This window comes from Nelumbo lutea, chromosome 1 (assembly GCF_056320005.1).
Source record: "Nelumbo lutea isolate HS-2025 chromosome 1, American lotus-T2T, whole genome shotgun sequence".
Lineage (NCBI taxonomy): Eukaryota > Viridiplantae > Streptophyta > Magnoliopsida > Proteales > Nelumbonaceae > Nelumbo > Nelumbo lutea.
The window spans coordinates 144,811,568-144,830,694 of record NC_142684.1 but is presented as its reverse complement, the minus strand read 5'-3'; the positions used below and the strand labels follow the sequence as shown (position 1 = coordinate 144,830,694).

General features: G+C 39.7%; 2 pseudogenes; both read right to left on the bottom strand.

The window, feature by feature from the left end:
- Positions 1-796: 796 nt before the first annotated feature.
- On the bottom strand, positions 797-13,365 carry LOC148878127 (xyloglucan endotransglucosylase protein 1-like; annotated as a pseudogene).
- A 4,581-nt stretch (positions 13,366-17,946) lies between these two features.
- LOC148878126 (cysteine-rich receptor-like protein kinase 25) overlaps positions 17,947-19,127 on the bottom strand; it is a 32,981-nt pseudogene continuing 31,800 nt past the window's right edge.

The window sequence follows — 19,127 nt, the reverse complement described above, 5'->3', positions numbered from 1 at the left end:
AATTGCAAGAATGCTGAATTATACCTAGGATCGATGGCCAATCGATTCAACCCAAACCCTTGAACCAGAATTCGGTAAGATTGATTTTTCTCTTGTTTGTTTAGTTTGTTATTCATTTAATTTTAGTTATTAAATTTCCCCACACAATTACTTTATCCATTCGGCTAAGAGATTACTAATTTGCTCCCTGTGGGATTCAACCAAGTACCACTTTTACTACAAATATTTTATTGTGGGACTAGTACTAATTTTGAGGGCTTCGACAAACCTGTCAGGGTGCAGGAAGTGGGAATGAATGGCAGTGAGGACAGAATTAATGTGGATCCAGCACCACAAATGGCACCAGAAGAGCAACTTGGTAGGGGACATCGACATCGCATGCCGTCTATTTTGTTGAAGCCCTACGTGACCTAAACTTCTCGATGTTTAAAAACCCCATTCACACTCAAGCCAACTCTGAATCAGAGTCCTCAAGGTACGACTCCCTATCCCATAGTGAATTATGTGACATGTACTAACTTCTCCGCTAGACATCAAGCTTTCTTAGCTGCAGTCACTGCAGGAGTCAAGCCTACCAGCTTTTCAGAGGCAATGAAAAGTGAGAAATGGAGGGAAGCTATGAGGAAGAAAATCTAGGCTCTTGAGGATAATGGTGTAAATGGGTTTATAAGATCAAATATAATTAAGATGGGACGGTTGAATGACATAAGGCTCGGCTAGTTATTCTCGGGAATAGACAGGTTGAGGGGTTAGATTATAATGAGACTTTCGCTCCTGTGGCCAAAATGACGATAGACTAAGAACTGGGAGTTGCATCAAATGGATGTACATAATGCATTCTTACATGGGGATTTGGATGAGGAGGTATACATGCAGTTGCCACCAGGTTTCGCATCTAAGGATCAAACAAAATTGTGCAAACTGAAGAAATCTCTCTATGGATTATGTCAAGCTCTCAGATGTTGGTTCTCAAAATTAACAGCGGCCTTGATACAGTTCGGGTTTGTTCAATCGTATCTTGACTACTCTTTGTTCACTTATTTCAAACACAATGTTTGTCTGCACGTGCTGATATATGTTGATGTTTTGATTTTTGGGGAAAATGATACTGTAGCCATTATGAAATTCAAAGAGTATCTCAGTCGATGCTTCCATATGAAAGATCTGGGTCCACTCAAATATTTCCTAGGTATTGAAGTAGCTCGTGGTCCTGATGGAATATATTTATCTCAACGGAAGTATGGCTTGGACATTATCTCAGAATGTGGACTATTGGAAGACAAACCAGCATCAGTACCCATTGAACAGAATCATCATCTTGCGCTGGCCAAGGGTTCTCTATTGCACAGTCCAAATTAGTATCGAAGGCTAGTAGGGAGGTTGATATACTTAACCATTACACGACCTGAGCTGTGCTATTGTGTTCATATTCTGGCCCAATTCATACAAAGCCTGTGGCAAGAACATTGGGAGGCAGCTCTGCGTGTAGTGCGATATATGAAAGGATATCCTAGACAATGTATAGTATTGCGTTCCGATAGCAATTTGTGCTTGTATGCTTATTGTGACTTTGATTGGGCAAGTTGCCCGTTGTCACAACAATCGTTGACCAGCTATTTCATTCTGTTGGGGCAGTCACAAGTTTCCTGGAAAATGAAAAAATAGCACACTATGTCGCGCTCCTCAGCAGAAGCAGAATATCGTTCGATGGCTATGACATGCTATGAAATGAAGTGGATGAAGAAACTCCTATTGTCCTTGGGAGTGGCGCATGATGAACCTATGCGCTTATATTGTGATAACTAGGCAGCCCTGCATATAGCCGCAAATCCAATGTTTCATGAGAGGACAAAATATATTGAAGTCGACTGTCATTTTATTCGCGATGAGCTGCGGCATGCAAACATGGATAAGCATGTATCTAGGTAGGTTACTAATGCAAGTGAGTCTCCTGCTCCTAAATTTCAGGCGTCGATTGTATGTGTATATATATGGTTGTGCCTTGCATAATGACACAAGATTCTCCACAAAGATTATTTTTTCACTTCTTTTTCACTTCTTTTTCACCCATTTGTATATCGACGATGAGTTTATACGATTTATGATTTGGGATTTTTTTTTCTGATCGATACACCCTAATTTGGGATTGGTTTGTGTGCTTTTTATTTATAAAGAATTTCCATTGGATACTAAATTCTTGAATTCTCTGATGGGTTATTCCATACAAAGAAGATAATGCATTGGGGGTTCCAAAGAATGGAATAAGTGTGGAAGTCTGTTGTAGGATCGAACCAAAGATAGAGTTGTTGCTCCCTGTTTCCCTTCCCCTGGCTGAAGACATTAGTGTGGTGAATATAGGGATCGCCGCTGAGGTTTGTTAGACAGTTGTATGCCCTTAGCTTCAATCAGAAATATGTACATTATGAATTTATTGTAAATGAATAAAGTACACATTTGATTCATGTTCCTATGGTGTGTTTCTGTGCAATACCCTTAAACTGGACAATTAATGAGACTTGTGTTACTTTAGAATGTTCACAGCCATTGGGTAAGTCTGGGGAGATTTATCCTGCCAAGGCTGACACTGGTGTGCTGCCAACTGTTGGGGTGGCTTGTCTCAGCTACCAGGGTGAGACCCGAAGCACATGCAGTGTAGGATTAATAGAACCTTTGAACCAGAACAGATTTTCAATATTGCCCTGGACCTTGGAGATAGATGGGCACAATTGGAAAGTTGCACCTGACCCCTAGACTCGATAATGATACTACACTAGGTGTGGGATTGGGCTGTCTTTGATGTACAAATCAGTGAGATCCTTAGTGGGGGTCAAAACCTGGGTACATTGGGACACTCTGAGAATTCATCTGAGTGGGTGATCATAGTGACAGGATCAGCCCCTTTGTCGGACAAAGGTAATGATCGGGGATGCACTTTCTCTGATGGAAACCAAGACTGCCAACAGTCGATTTCAATTGTTGAGATTTTGTTTTGCAAAATATATTTATATAAAGATATATATATATATATCTGTTATGGTTTCGAAATGATTTGCAAAAGGTTTTAATTCCTAGGATTCATGTAAGCAGAGAGTGCAACGCTGTTCCTTGCAATCGAGGGAGAGGTCCTCCCTTGTCGGGCAGTGTTTCATCATTATGGGCTGAGAGGTTAAGTGTAAGACCATTGAGGATAATACCTAATGGGCTAATCTTGCATCTGCCCGTAGTGTTGGACAGTTTTGTATGCCCTTAGCTTCAATCAAAATGATGTACTTTATTAGTTTATTGTAAATGAATAAAAGTTAATATTTGATTCATGTTCCCTTGGTATGTTTCTATGTAATACCCGTAAACTGGACACTTAATGAGACTCGTGTTAGTTTAGAATGTTCACAGCTAGTGGGTCGGTTTGGGGAGACCTATCCTGACAAGGCTGACACTGTGGTGCCACCAAGTCGGTTGGGGTGGCTTGTCTCAGTTGTCAGGGTGAGACCCTAGGCACATACAGTGTATGATTAATTGAATCTTTGAACTGGACCAGATTTCCAGTATTGCCCTGGACCTTGGAGATTGATGGGAAAAATTGGAAAGTTACACCCGACCCCTAGACTCGATTATGATATTGCACTAGGTGTTGGATTTGGTTGTCTTTGATGTACCAATCAGTGAGATCCTTAGTGGGGGTCAAAACCTGGGTATGTTGGGACAGTCTGAGAATTCATCTCAGTGGGTGATCATAGTGACAGGATCAGCCCCTTTGTCAGACAAAGGTAATGATTGGGGATGCACTCTCACTGATGGAAACCAAGACTGCCTGTAGTCGATTTCAATCGTTGAGATTTGTTTATGCAAAAATATATTTTATATGAGATATAAAAGTATATATATATATATATATATATATATATATATTATGGTTTCTAAAAGGTTTGTAAAAGGTTTTAGTTCCTGGGATCCATACAAGAGAGAGTGCAACACTATTCCTTGCAACTAAGGGAGAGGTCCTCTCTTGTTGGGCAATGTATGATCATTATGGGTTGAGAGGTTAAGTGTAAGACCATTGAGAATAATACCTGATGGGCTAATCTTGCTTCTGCACACAGTTCTTGGGTGTTACAAGGTGGCTTGGCCCAGGGACAACTTAGGGTAAGTGTTGGGCCCATAGAGCCCATGTGATGGGTTTTTAGGGGGTGCACTGTCCATAATAGTGTATTCGGCCAGGCCATGTAACAAAGGCCGGGCTGAGCCCATGTGGCTGATGTGTAGATCAATGTTTGGGTCCCACGCCATACAAGGAAGCCCAACTAGGCAGCAGTTTGGAAGGCTAAATGAATACATAACCTTAAATGGGCCTTAAGCCCATTTCGAACTAGGCTATTTTGATTATTCACTTAAGGGGCGAATTTTGAGATGGATCAGCTGATAGGATTGGGTCCAGACCCTATCCACTTAGAGAGTCCAAGATCTAAATAAGATTTAGATCTGGAAGCCTCCTAATTAGATTAGGAGATGACTGATCTAATCTACAGATAAGATAAGGGTTATCCCTCATCAATTAAAGGGACTTGTAATCCAAATATGATTTGGGTTGGCAACTCCTAATGGGATTAGGAGTTGATCCCTTTAAGTCTATAAAAGGAGGAGGGGCAGCAGCCTTTAGACATGCAATGCAATCCAGAGATCCTTGTCAGAGTTGAGATTACTAGAAGAGAGAATTCTACACCATACAAATACTCTCTTGCTGCCTCCTTCCTATAGCCGCCGCCTACAGCAGTTCGATCTCCAATTCTTGGGAGAAATCAAGATTTGATCTTGATACCAATCTTTTTGGAGTTGTATTCACAAGCCATCCAGTTGATTCTTGCGAAGGGTCAAGTTCTTTTGGAAGAACATTGCTGATTCTGCTCCACCCTGCACTGCGCCATGTTCAGTAGGAGCAGATTTTGGATCCTTCCTTGGGCGTGAACACCTCCATTGGGAGATACTATTTCTCTATATCAGGTATTATCCCTCCCTACTCCTTTTGATTCAGATCTGGTTCAGTTTATGGTTCAAGAATGATCATTGAAAATATGATTTTCTAAATAGGGAATTCGATTCCCAATTGAAGGGAGAGAAAAATTTTTGAAATTTGCCCCCTTATTCCGCAATCTTTGGGCATCCATGTGATGGATATCCAATCCCTTCAGTGGTATCAAAGCCCAGGTTCAAATCTTGAACCATTCTGTTTCAGATATGAACCTGCGCAAATAGGGAAAAGGCGTTCTACCCAATTTGCGTAGATATGAGTTTTGGGAAATTTGTTCCCAAAATTGATGGGCAAATAATCTAAAATTAATTTTATATAAATCTGATTATTGTTTAGAATAGTTCTTTATTGTTTTCTTGATTTATGGGCTGTTCATACAAGAGGAGATCGAATTCTTGTTTTGCGCAGGGAGAACTACAAGATTTGTAGTTTCTTGATTTATTTATTACATTTGGTCTGTAAATATTTTTTTTTTGTTTTTTAGACTCAATGTATAGGCATCCGATCTGATGTAATTATTAATAGAAATAGGATTTCTATTTATTTTTGTTTTGGATCGAAGATGGCGACGCAGAAAGGGAGATTTCGCAGAGAAGGAGATTTCGCAGATGAGACATTCGCTATCTGCGATTTGCAGTTTATGAAACTACAGATTGTGATCTAACCTCTATTTTGCAGGATGGATTGTGCGAACAGCCCTGATTAACTGATTCTTGATTTTCTTTTATCAGTTATTTAATTTCAGATTATTTTCTTGAATTAAGGATTTAATTAAAGATCAAACCCTAGACCCATTCGAACCAAGATTGGTTCAAAACTGTTTGGACCAAATCTAGGGTTTAATCGAGGCTGAAAGTCAGCCCTATTTTTCCCACGCCATACAAGGAAGCCCAACTGGACAGCAATTTGGAACGCTAAGTGAGTACATAAGCTTAAATGGGCCTTAAGCCCATTTCGAACTAGGCTGATTTGATCAGTCAATTAAAAAAAGGGGGGTAAATTCTGAGATGGTTCAGCTGATAGGATTGGGCCTGAACCCTATCCACTTAGAGAGTCCAAGATCTAAATGAGATTTAGATCTGAAAGCCTCCTAATTGGACTAGGAAATGGCTGATCTGATCTACAGATAAGATAAGGGTTATCCCTTATCACTAAAGGGACTTCTAATCCAAATATGATTTGGACCAGCAACTCCTAATGGGATTAAGAGCTGATCCCTTTAAGATTATGAAAGGAGAAAGGGGCAGCAACTTTTATTGATTAATGTTCAATTCTCTTTAGAGCAAAAAATTACAAGAAGAGAGAATTTTGCACCCTGCGAATACTCTCTTGCCGCCTCATTCCTACAACCGCCACCTCCAGTAGTTCGATCTCCTACTCTATACAGGATTAATCAAGATTTGATCTTGATACCAATCTTTTGGAGAAAAGATTGATTGGAGCTGTATTCACAAGCCATCCTATTGATTCTTGCGAAGGGTCAAGTTCTTTTGGAAGAACATTGCTGATTCTGCTCCATCCTACACTGCGCCATCTTCAGTGGGAGTAGATTTTGGATCCTTCCTTGGGCGTGAACACCTCCATTGGGAGATATTGTTTCTCCGTATCAGGTACATCCTCCCTCCTACTCCTTTTGGTTCAGATCTAGTTTGGTTCATGGTTCAAGATTGATCCTTGAAAAATATGTTTTTCTAAAATAGGGAATTCAATTCCCTGCAAAGATGGGAGAAATTTTTTGAAATTCGCCCAGTCCATTCCGCAAGACTTGGGCGTCCATGTGATGGATATCCCATCCCTTTAGTGGTATCAGAGCCATGATTCAAATCTTGAAATCTTTTTAATCCAGATCTGAACCTACGCAAATGGGCAGAAGGTGTTTTACCCAATTTGCGTAGATAAGTGTTTTGGGAATTTGCTCCCAAAAGTATGGGTGAATAATCTGAAATGAAATTTTATATAAATCTGCTTATTGTTTAGAATAATTTTTTATGATTTTCTTGATTTATGGGCTATTGTACAAGAGGAGATCGAATTCTTGGTTTGCGCAGGGAACCTACAAGATTTGCAGTTTCTTGATTTATTCATTGTATTTGGTCTGTAAATATTTTTTTTATTTTTTAGACTCAATGTATTAGGTATTTGATCTGATGTAATTAAAGTAAAAATTAGGTTTTCTATTTTTTTTTGGGGGATCGAAGATGGAGGCGCAAGGAAGGAGATTTCGCAGATGGGACATTCGCTACCTACGATTTGCAGTTTGTGAAACTGCATTTTGTGATCTAACCTTAGTTTTATAGGATGGATTGTACGAATAGCCCTGGATTGACTAATTCTTGTTTTGTTTTATCAGTTCTTTAATTTTAGATTATTTTCTTCAATTAAAGATTTAATTAAAGATCAAACCCTAGACCCATTTGAACCAAGATTGGTTCAAAATTGTTTAGGTCGAATCTAGGGTTTGATCAAGGCTGAATATCAGCCCCATTTTTTGTTTAATGGGCATAAGGATTGATAATTAATTGGATTTTTAATTCAGCCCAACCTGTAAAGCCCAATTTTAAATTGTTAAAACTGCCAAAAGCCCACTACAAAGGATAAAGCTATATGGGCCGAACTGGGTAACCCTAATTCAGCCCATATACTTAGATGATATTAATTGTTAATATTATGGATTAAAATGGGCTTCAAATGGGTTTTTACAGATATTTAATTGATTGGATCAATTCCTCCCTGCATGTGATGTGTGGATGTGAGATGTGTTACATTCATGGGCCATAAGAACTTGACCCATGCAGATTTGATAGTGGCTCTTGCGCACACCATGGCTGAATGCACATCATTGACATGGTGTCCCTCCTGGTCATTGGATGACCTCCCTCAATGGTGGGCCCCACACCTGTTGAAGAGGTTACTTGCGGAACCCTAGCCGATTTAGGCTCACCGAAATCTGGCTTTATGAAAGTCAGTGGGAGCCACTTTGGTTTGACCTAAAATAAATTAGGGCGTAATTCTTGTTCCCTCTAGTAAATATGAGTGCATGTGATAGGGATATTCATGTGATGAACTCTCTAAAGGCCTTCCATCTTTAGCATGAGGATGGGTCCTTCAGTAATGAGGAAACGCACCAGAAAATGGGCTATCCATTTGCTGTTGGGCTTGCCTAAGTCTTTCATAAGATGATAGGGGCGTCATAGATCGATGTGGGAGGGGCTTCACTAGAAAATGGGAAATCTCTCTCGGTACCTTGGCATTCACGAATATGATGGGTGAGCACTCATTGGATAGAAAGGTTTACCTAAAAACGGCTCTGAACCTTGTCTGACAGAGGCCGAAGGGAAAACTCATATGATGAGTGGATATGATCCTTCACAAAAAGGTGTGGGGTTTTGCAGCTGAAACAGTTGGCTCCATGCACCCTATGTGGTTTTCCACATTTCCATAGACAAGTCGTTATCTCCGTCCCTAAGAAGGAGGGAAAACTCAGAGATGAACAAATGGGATGGAACATAGACTAAAATCCATGTTTGTGATATGAACATGAATCAAATAAGGTTGTGGACTGATATTTGTTATTTTATCAAAAAATGGCAAACGGACAATTTGCAAAGCTTCTTGACGACAACAAGCTTAAGGGCCCAAACTATGCCGACTAGTACCGTAACCTAATACTAGTTTTAACATTTGAAAATTTTGACAAGATAGTCAAGTCTCCTACCCCGGAGCGTCCGGGTGATAGAGCTTCCGAAGCCCGTAGGAGAGAATTCCAAGATTGGGAGGATAAAAACTCCCTAGCCCACTGCTATGTCGTTGCTTCTTTGGACAACTCAATACAGAGGCAGTTCGATCAGATCGAACTCGCTAAGGACATATTGGATAGTCTGAAAACAATGTACGAAGAGCAGAGTTGTTCTACTCGGCAGAAGGTCTTGAAAATGTTCATGACCGCTCAGATGTCCAAGGGGCAGAAAGTTCATGACCATTGTCTTCGGTTGATGGGATACATTAACAAGCTAGAAGCCCTTGGATCCAGGCTAGATCTTGACACTTAAGTGGATGCCATTCTGAAGCCCAAGAGCTCAGCAATATGTTGCAAAGGTCCGAGGACTTACTTAAGAAGGATGAGCCTATGGTGATGCTTGTTGAAGCTAACAAAATGGGTAAGAAAAAGAGGAAATCAAAGAAGCCTCAGAAGAAGACTACCAAGCCTAAGAAGCAGAACAAACCGGCCACTGGAAGAGGAACTGTCCTCAGTACCTAGAATCCAAGAAAGGTAATTTCGAATATTGTGTCATAGAAACCAACTTATTGGTGGCTTCTACATCCTGGTGTATTGACTCCGGGGCTTCAACTCATGCGTGTAACTCACTGTAGGGGTTCAAGGTAAGCAGAAGGCTGAATGATGGAGAAGTGATGCTCTACTTGGGGACTTCTGCAAGTGTTGTAGCTACGGAAATAGGCACCGTAGAATTAAAATTTAGAGAAGGAAATATTGTACTTAAAGATTGTCTTTTTGTGCAAAATCTAAGAAATTTGATTTCTATCTCAAAACTGTGTGCGGATGGATATTCTGTCTTTTTCTAGAATATGAATACTAAAAGAAACAATAAATTCATCGCATATGGGGAACTGGAGAATGATCTCTATGTTCTACATCATTCTCTAGAAACTAACACGTCAGCTAAAATCCCCAAGAAAAGAGCATGTGATACAGCTAACCCCACGTGCCTGTGGCATTACCGACTTGGCCATATCGGTGTTGACCGAATCACAAGACTGGTAAAGGATGGTCCTTTGGATTTTCTAACTGTGGAAGATCTTCCCACTTGTGAGCCTTGCCTTCAGGATAAGATGACAAAGAGGCCATTTAACAGTAAGCCTGAAAGATGTACAGGCACGCTTGACCTTATACATACTGATGTATGTGGTCCCTTGAGTGTTAGGACCCATAACCAACACGTGTATTTCATTACATTCACCGATGACTATTCTCGGTATGGTTACGTGTACCTAATGAGACATAAGTCTGAATCCTTTGAAAAGTTCAAAGAGTTCAGACAAGAGATCGAGAAATAGTTAGGGAGAGAAATTAAGTCCCTTCGATCAAATCGAGGCGGCGAATATCTCTCCGACGAATTCAGGGACTACTTAAAAGTAAATGGGATAGTATCACAGTTAGCTCCTCCTACTACACCACAACTTAACGGTGTTTTAGAGAGGAGGAATATGATCCTATTAGATATGGCTCGGTCACTTTTCATCCATTCAGAGTTACCCACATCTTTTTGGGGATACGCCTTAGAGATTGCGATATACGTGCTGAATCGGGTTCCAACCAAATTGGTTCCTAAGACTCCCTATGAGCTTTGAATTGGAAAGAAACCAAGTGTAGGGCACTTGAAGATTTGGGGTTGTCTGGCTTACGTTAAAAGAATGAATCCAGACAAAGTGGAATCCAAGACCAGTCGTTGCTTATTCGTAGGCTACCCAAAGGGCTCAGTGGTCTACCTATTTTATGATCCAAGTGAGCAGAAGGTGCTCTGTAGTTAGAATGCACAATTTTTGGAAAATGACTACATCTTGGACAATCTTCATCAGGAAATTGTTCTTGATGAGGAGAGCTCAGATGCAGTGGGAGGTGTCCCACAAGTTCCAGGTAGTGACCAACCTAGAAGATCTACCTGGGTGTCCAGGCCACTGGTCTGTCTTGGTTACGATCAGGATAATTACCTGGTCGAATCCTTGACTAGTGAAGAGGATCCCGTGACTTATACAGAAGCTATGTTGGACATAGACTCCCTTGAATGGGTAGATGCCATGAGAGCTGAGATGGACTCAATGGAGACCAATGGAGTCTAGACTCTGGTGGATCTACCCTCTGAGGTAAAAGAAATTGGTTGCAAATGGATGTACAAGAGGAAGAAGGGCCCCGAAGGGTTGAGACATACAAAGCTCGTCTGGTGGCGAAATGATACACTCAGAAAGAAGGCATCGATTATGAGGAAACATTATCACCCGTGGCCATGCTTAAATCCATTAGGATCCTCCTAGTTGTAGTAGCTTACTATGACTATGAGATTTGGCAGATGGATGTCAAAATTGCGTTCCTGAATTGAGATCTTACTAAGATATCTATATGCAACAACCACAAGGTTTTGTAGCTGCGGGTCAGGAACGCATGGTCTGTAAGTTGAATAGATCCATATATGGACTCAAGCAAGCTTCTAGAAGTTGGAACATCCGATTTGACTCTACGGTCAAAAAGTTTGATTTTGAGCAAAATTCGGATGAACCCTGTGTTTATAGGAAGACCAGTGGTGACAAGGTTACATTTTTGGTTCTGTATGTAGATGACATTCTACTCATTGGGAATGGTGTAGGAATGTTAACTACGATAAAAATATGGCTATCACAGCAATTCTCCATGAAAAACCTTGGAGAAGCCTCCTATATACTGGTTCTTCGACTCTATAGAGATAGATCAAAGTGGATAATAGAATTATCCCAATCTCTTATATTGATAAAATAGTCAAGAAATACAGCATGGAAAACTCCAAGAAAGGAAATGTTCCTTTCAGGCATGGAGTCAATCTCTCCAAGAAGATGTTTCCAAAGACCTCTGAGGAGATCGAGAGCATGAAAGACATTCCCTATGCCTCAGTCGTAGGGAGCATCATGTATGCCATGCTATGCATTCGTCCTGACATTGCCCAGGCAGTGAGTGTAGTAAGCAGATTCTAGGCCAACCCAGGGCAGGAGCATTGGACTACTATGAAATGCATACTTAAGTACCTTCAAAGGAAAAAAGAGTTGTCTGGTATTCGATGGTAGTTCACTACAGATCCAAGGAAATACAGATGCGGATTTCCAGTCGGATCCGGATGATAGAAAGTCTACATCTGGATATGTTTTCACAATAGGATCGTGTGCTGTTTGCTGGAAAAGCAACAAACAGGGGTCCACAATAGACTCCACAACCGAGGCCGAATACATTGCTGCAAGTGAAGCTACCAAGGAAGCCATGTGGATGAAGAAGTTCATTCACGAATTGGGAGTAGTTCCATCCAGCACATCACCCATCCCATTGTTGTGTGACAATAATGGAGTGATTGCTCATGCTAAGCAGCCACGAGCCCACTCAAAGTTGAAGCACATCGAGAGGAAGTACCATGTACTCCGGGAGATTGTTGGTAGAGGGGACATCTTGATTTAGAAGGTAGCATCAATGAAGAGTGTAGCAGACTCACTGACTAAGCCACTGGCACAGAAAGTGTTCGAGAAACACGTGGAAAGCATGAGACTCCGGCTTATACAGATTGAACCTAAGTGCAAGTGGGAACTGTTAGACAGTTGTATGCCCTTAGCTTCAATCAGAAATATGTACATTATGAATTTATTGTAAATGAATAAAGTACACATTTGATTCATGTTCCTATGGTGTGTTTCTGTGTAATACCCTTAAACTGGACACTTAATGAGACTTGTGTTACTTTAGAATGTTCACAGCCATTGGGTAAGTCTGGGGAGATTTATTCTGCCAAGGCTGACACTGGTGTGTTGCCAACTGTTGGGGTACTTGTCTTAGCTACCAAGGTGAGACCCGAAGCATATGCAATGTAGGATTAATAGAACCTTTGAACTGGACCAGATTTTCAGTATTGCCCTGAACCTTGGAGATAGATGGGCACAATTGGAAAGTTGCACCTGGCCCCTAGACTCGATTATGATACTACACTAGGTGTCAGATTGATCTGTTTTTGATGTACCAATCAGTGAGATCCTTAGCGGGGGTCAAAACTTGGGTACCAATCAGTGAGATCCTTTTGATTCAAATCTGGTTTGGTTCATGGTTCAAGATTGATCATTGAAAAATATGTTTTTTTTAAATAGGGAATTCCTGCAAAGATTGGAGAAATTTTTTGAAATTCGCCCAGTCCATTCCGCAAGACTTAGGCGTCCATATGATGGATATCCCATCCCTTCAAGGTTGTCGAGAAATTCAAAGTCCATCTCATCATAGGTCGATCCCTGAGATGATAAGTAGTAGGCCGTGACCGTGCCGGCTGAGTTGCTGGGGACAAGCTTGAGCTGCATGTCTATCTTACTAAAGAGGTACTCGTGCTTGGATCGGAAGCCAAGCCAGAGCCAGAGGCCTTGTCAATGGACAGAGTGAGAAGCTCCCCATTGTTGAGTATCTTATCTCGACCATTGCCCCATGTGATGTCGAAGTCTTGGTAGAAATTACTAGCCGAAACAGTAGCAATAGCTAAAGAGCTCAAAACCAGAAAACAAAACAGAGATTTTAAGAGAAACCCATGAGAAGAAAAGGAAGAAGAATCCATAGGTAATTGTTGAGCGGAGATTAGAATAGTAGGACTGTAAGAATGAGAAACTGGTTGTATGTTCTGTGTGAAGTGTGATTGATTTATGGTTAATGGCCTTTTATTAGGTAGTTGACTGTAGATCAAATGAACAATTGTGAATTGTCCCTTCTCCCGCACTGACGCGGTTTGAGATTTGGTGCAGTTGTCACAGACATAAGTAAGACGTATCTGTCACCGCCATTAAAAACAGGCAGCTGTAAATGCATGGCCTAATGGCCTGGATGTCTTGTCACTTTCCACGTTTTACTATGGACATGGACAACAACAATAGATCTGATTGGTCAGACCATAAAAACAGACAGCTCCCTTCTTTTAGCCCATATCCCAACCAGAAAAACTCTTCTCCCAGGCCCCATCCTCATCCCCATTCAGACGAGAGTAGTGGTGCGTAAAAGCGTATTAGAAATATCTCTCTTCTTATCTTTCATACGGAGATGATCCCTTATCTCCAAAACATTGTTAATTATTTTATAAATACAAATTAATATTAAATAGGGTAAAAGACTTTAAACCTTTGTGCTGAGAAAAATTCAATTTTACCCTAATTTTACCCTAATTCAAAACCACGATCCAATCGTACCTAACATCTGCTCTCTTGTTTTCATTTTTTTTTTCTTTAGTTTAATTGATTGAATTTTCTTTCTCATCTCTCATGTGTGCCTGCATGCAAATTTATGGGAAAGGGAGAAAATTTATGGGACCAATTTGGATGATTCCAATTCAATGTTTGAACCGTCGAATCTGTTCAAATTCATTTTATTTAAATTAAGATATTAGGATATCTACTCCTAGGTTCAACAGATTTAGGTCAGACTTAGAATGTCAGGAACGCATTGGTATTTAAAAATATTAAGATATCTACTCCTAGATTCCTTTAAATGATTTCATTTTTGATACTACAATTTTTTTATTCTATCCCTAATATTATTTACTTATATTGATTGTTGTGACTTTATAGGATTGATTATATTCATAATGCATTTTGTTTGGGCTTTGAGACATCTAAGTTGCTTTGGAAAAGAATGTAGGTAATAACTTCATTGTTTAATTTGTTTATTCTTTTGGCTGTATTTTCTAATATTGGAATGCCACGGAATGTGCTATTGACATGCTTTATATGATATTGGATATACACCATTGCCAATTAATCAAGTTGCCCTACTGTATTGTGTGTTTGATCCAATTATATTTCTCCCTAGAGACAATGCACAAGACATTAGTTTTCTCCTGTAGAGCCCAAAAAATGGATCATGAATGAGCTCCAATCTTCTGAACCCAAACATGTCCCAATGGTTTCTAACAACTACTTCAAACAGCTGATCAGGTCCCCAGCAGTCACAGCACTGGCACAATTCTCTTAATGTAATCTAAAATACAAGAATGGCTGTCTGGTTCCAAAGGAGTCGAACTGTTGAGGCCTCTTCTTCTGCAAAACCTTCAGTTTTGAAAGATAAGTTAGTTCCCAAAGGCTCTACACTGACCAATAAACAACTCCTGAGAACTGACAAGAGAAATAGCTTAATGCTTTATCAGTTTATTCAATCAAGGCATAATATTAATATTGGTTGGTATGGTACCCACATGTGCTTTTCAGTTCATAAAAATGGAAACCCATGAACATTAATTATATCAACTATCAAGGGTTTTTATTTTATCAGTTTTCTACGCCCTATTGCTCAGGGGCCCAGATTCCAGAGGCCCAGAGTGTGTGGATGGGACCCTTTTCAGGACCCCCATTCGGGTGTCTATAATACATAAGATCTCACTGCATTTTGTTATTTGTCATAATCTGTGAGTATGGCTACCATCAATCTGACAGCTCAGAAAACTGATTAGTTCCACTTTCCAATTAGTTGCATTTCACCAATAACTAGAATTTCTAATTACAGTTGGAAAACTCAAATGACCTGATAAGTAACTCTACTAAGTTATCCCTGTTCTTTCCCATTAGCCATGAGTTTTCCAACCTTATTTCCAACCATTTAGGCTTTGCTTGGTTTGAAGGAAAAAGTAGGGAAAGGAAGGGAAATGTAGAGAAACCCTCCCTTTACAAACCTTGCATAGGTTTCCCTATGTTTCCCTTCCTTTCCCTATCTTTTCCTTCAAATCAAACATATTCTTAGAGTCCTGTCTCACTGAACTAGTAAAATCAATTAAAGGTTATCATAGAAAGAGATGGAGATGAGGAGGCTTGTACCAGAGAGAAATGGGAATTGATGGGATGGGAGAAGTTACAGCAGTTTGGGCTATTTGTAGGATCTGAATAGGAAGTGGGTCCAAATGCCCAATCCAATGTAGGGAAAGGAAGGGAAATGTAGGGAAACCCTCCCTTACAAACCTTGCATAGGTTTCCCTATGTTTCCCTTCCTTTCCCTACCTTTTCCTTCAAATCAAACATATTCTTAGAGTCCTGTCTCACTGAACTAGTAAAATCAATTAAAGGCTATCATAGAAAGAGATGGAGATGAGGAGGCTTGTACCAGAGAGAAATGGGAATTGATGGGATGGGAGAAGTTACAGCAGTTTGGGCTATTTGTAGGATCTGAATAGGAAGTGGGTCCAAATGCCTAATCCAAAGCAGAGAGAACCGCTAAAAAGTGAAAACCAGATTTAATTTAATTTATTAAAATCTTGATAAACTGTTCAGTAAGGAACAAGGCTTTCATTTTATCCATCCGTTCCAGAACTCACAAATTGATGATATGTGGAAAGTAAAACTGGAGAGTGGGTTTGGCCACAATCCACCTTCCCCACATTATCTGTTTGACATTGCTACAAGAAATAGTTTGAACTTTGGAGAGGTTTCAAAGTTTTGACTTTATTAGGTCAATTGGGTAGTGGTCATGTAACAGCCCAGTACTGTTTTTCTTTGAACGGTCAGTCCACAACAAAGAATGAAGAGGAGGAAGAGTAGGAGAGAGAAATTTTCTTGTTTTGCTCTCTGCTAGTGTGCCATGAGACATGATGATGAGGAAGATGAGAACTGTTTGATTTCTATGTTTATTTCAGCACTACTTAAGCTAGCTAGCTCACTGTTGGAGTAGACCAGTAACATGGTTGAGCTAATCAAAATGGTGGGTTTGCAGCCGTGAACAACTGATGACCCTCCATTAAAACTTTAAAAGGTTGGTCTTACAGGTAATATTCGGGCCAATCTAGCTAATTCTTTCCCTTATTTTTAATCGTTATGTTGACTTTATGGACTCTCTCTCTCAGGGCTGTACTTTCTGTACTTTGTGGTCCCTTAGGTTGGATCATATTTGCAGTAGAAAAATTAAATAGACTTGTATATCATAGGTTTTGTGTTTTACCTACCTTAATTTGATAATTTGGTTTTGCTTTGTGCTTTGGATATGTATGTCTCAATTAATTTATATTACTCTGCTGAATACACAAATTATCCTGGTTTTATAATATGGAAAATCGAAATCTTGGAATTACAGTCAATGCAGACCGAATTTTTGGTATCAGAACTTGGTTTATGAGTTAGGTTGTTCTTCATGTAGGCTATGATATCTGGTGTGTTTCAGAATTCTGTGTATGACTTGTTATATTCTATTTTGTGTTATTCTTTCTTTGTCTTACCTTTTGGGTTGTAACTGACATGGGTGGGTCTTACCTTAAATTCTTATGGATGCATGTTAGGTCAATTTGTCACCATGGTTCTATAACTAATTACTACATGATTTATGACTTTATTAAATTTTAGTATGCTTTGTATTTGACTTTGACCCCCTACCTGGCCCCACCAAATTAATAAAAGAATAGGGAAGTATCCACCTTAATGTTATGATTTCAGTTTATTGGTCAGTTATTTTTCTCATAGTCGAAACCAACAAAATAAGGTAGAAATATTAGTTATAAAACCACCAAGACGTGTTACTCACAGGAGTTAATATAACTACCCAATTGCTTTGTTATTTGAATTGTTTTGGTCTTTACGTTAGTTAATATATTTAGTTGTAGAAAAGCATTAAAACAGAAGAGCTGGTTACCCCTGTATACAATTTCAGTTTTTTGGTGATATGAATATAATGGTTCACTTATAAAATCTTTATGTTTTGAACTTACCCCTGTATACAATTGAATGTCCAGTGCAGAACCATCAATCCCCACACTAACAGGCTGGTTAACAACAGCACAGAGAAGAGCACTTTCTTCTTCAGCTACATCTTCATAGCCATCTATAGTTACTATTTTTCTTTCCTCCTAATCAACAGAACAAATATAGATTAGACAGAGAACAAATTCTATTGAAGCAGTGTTGTGGTAAAGAACTACTATAGAATCACAGGAATCTGCCTTAAGCAGATGCATGTCCATTAGGACCAACTTATTTCAGTGGAGGTGAGAACCAAAACAGGTATTAGAAATTTTGAGTAAGAAGTGGTTAGGAGAGCAGACCTTAGTAGTGTTACAGGTCCCATCAACTCCTGTGTAAGGATAATATGATTCTGTATCAATCCTTCCATTGTTAATGACCCACACAAAAGCATAATCCATGTAGCCCCCTTCACATCCATAATTGGTTTTATCAGTCTACAAGCTCTTGTTCCAAAGGCTGATAAGGTCTCCTGTGACTGGCATTTGTTCCTTCCATTGCTCGAGTTGAAGAGAAAGACCAGCAGCTACCTATCAACATGTAACCCAGAAACATACAGGAAATTGTGAGAATTCTGTGCAACAATTAAGCTAGGCCTTCATGTTTGGACTAGTAGAATCATGACATGTGTGAAGGGAAAGAAAATCCATCATATGGACGCTTAAGATTGCGGAATAAAAGGGGCAAATTTCAAAAATTTTTCTTTCCCTTCAACTGGGAATCGAATTCCCTATTTAGAAAATCTTATTTTCAATGATCATTCTTGAACCACAAACTGAACCAGATCTGAACCAAAAGGAAGAGAGAGAGAGATAATACCTAATACAGAGAAATAGTATCTCTCAATGGAGGTATTCATGCCCAAGGTAGAAACCAAAATCTGCTCCCACTGAAGATGGCGCAGTGCAAGGTGGAGCAGAATCAGCAGTGTCTTTCCTAAGAATTTGATTCTTCCCAAGAATCACCTGGACAGCTAGTGAATACAACACCTACCAATCTTTTCTCCAAAAGATTGGAATCAAGATCCAATCTTGATTTCTCCCAAGCAATGGAGATCGAACTGCTATAGGCGGCGGCTGTAGGAAGGAGGCGGCTAGAGAGAATTTGCAGGGTGCAGAATTCTCTCCTCTGTGATCTTAGCTCTGAAGACTAGACTTGTGTTTGTTGGATGTTGTTTTTAAAAGCTGCCACCCCCTCTCCTTTTATAGACTTAAAGGAATCAGTTCATAATCCCATTAGAAGTTACTAACCCAAATCATATCTGGATTAGAAGTCCCTTTAAGATAAGGGATAATCCTTATCTTATCTGTAGATTAGATCAGCCAGCTGATGAGACCAAAATGAACCCTAATTTTATCCCCTAATATTCACTCTTTTACATTTATTTAGCACTTAAATGGACTCATTACTCTTGTATTTCGATTCAGGGCAATAAAGAAGGCAATTGGAAGAAAACAGGGCAAATCGGGTGATTTTGCACAGTTTCGGTGACAGTCAGTAATCTGGGCCTAACTCTCAATTCCGGACACTGAATTAGACAATTCAAGAAGCATTAGAAAGATGAAAGGAAGGCCCACAACTTTTATGTTTTGGGTTTTGATAGATTCATCTCGCATCA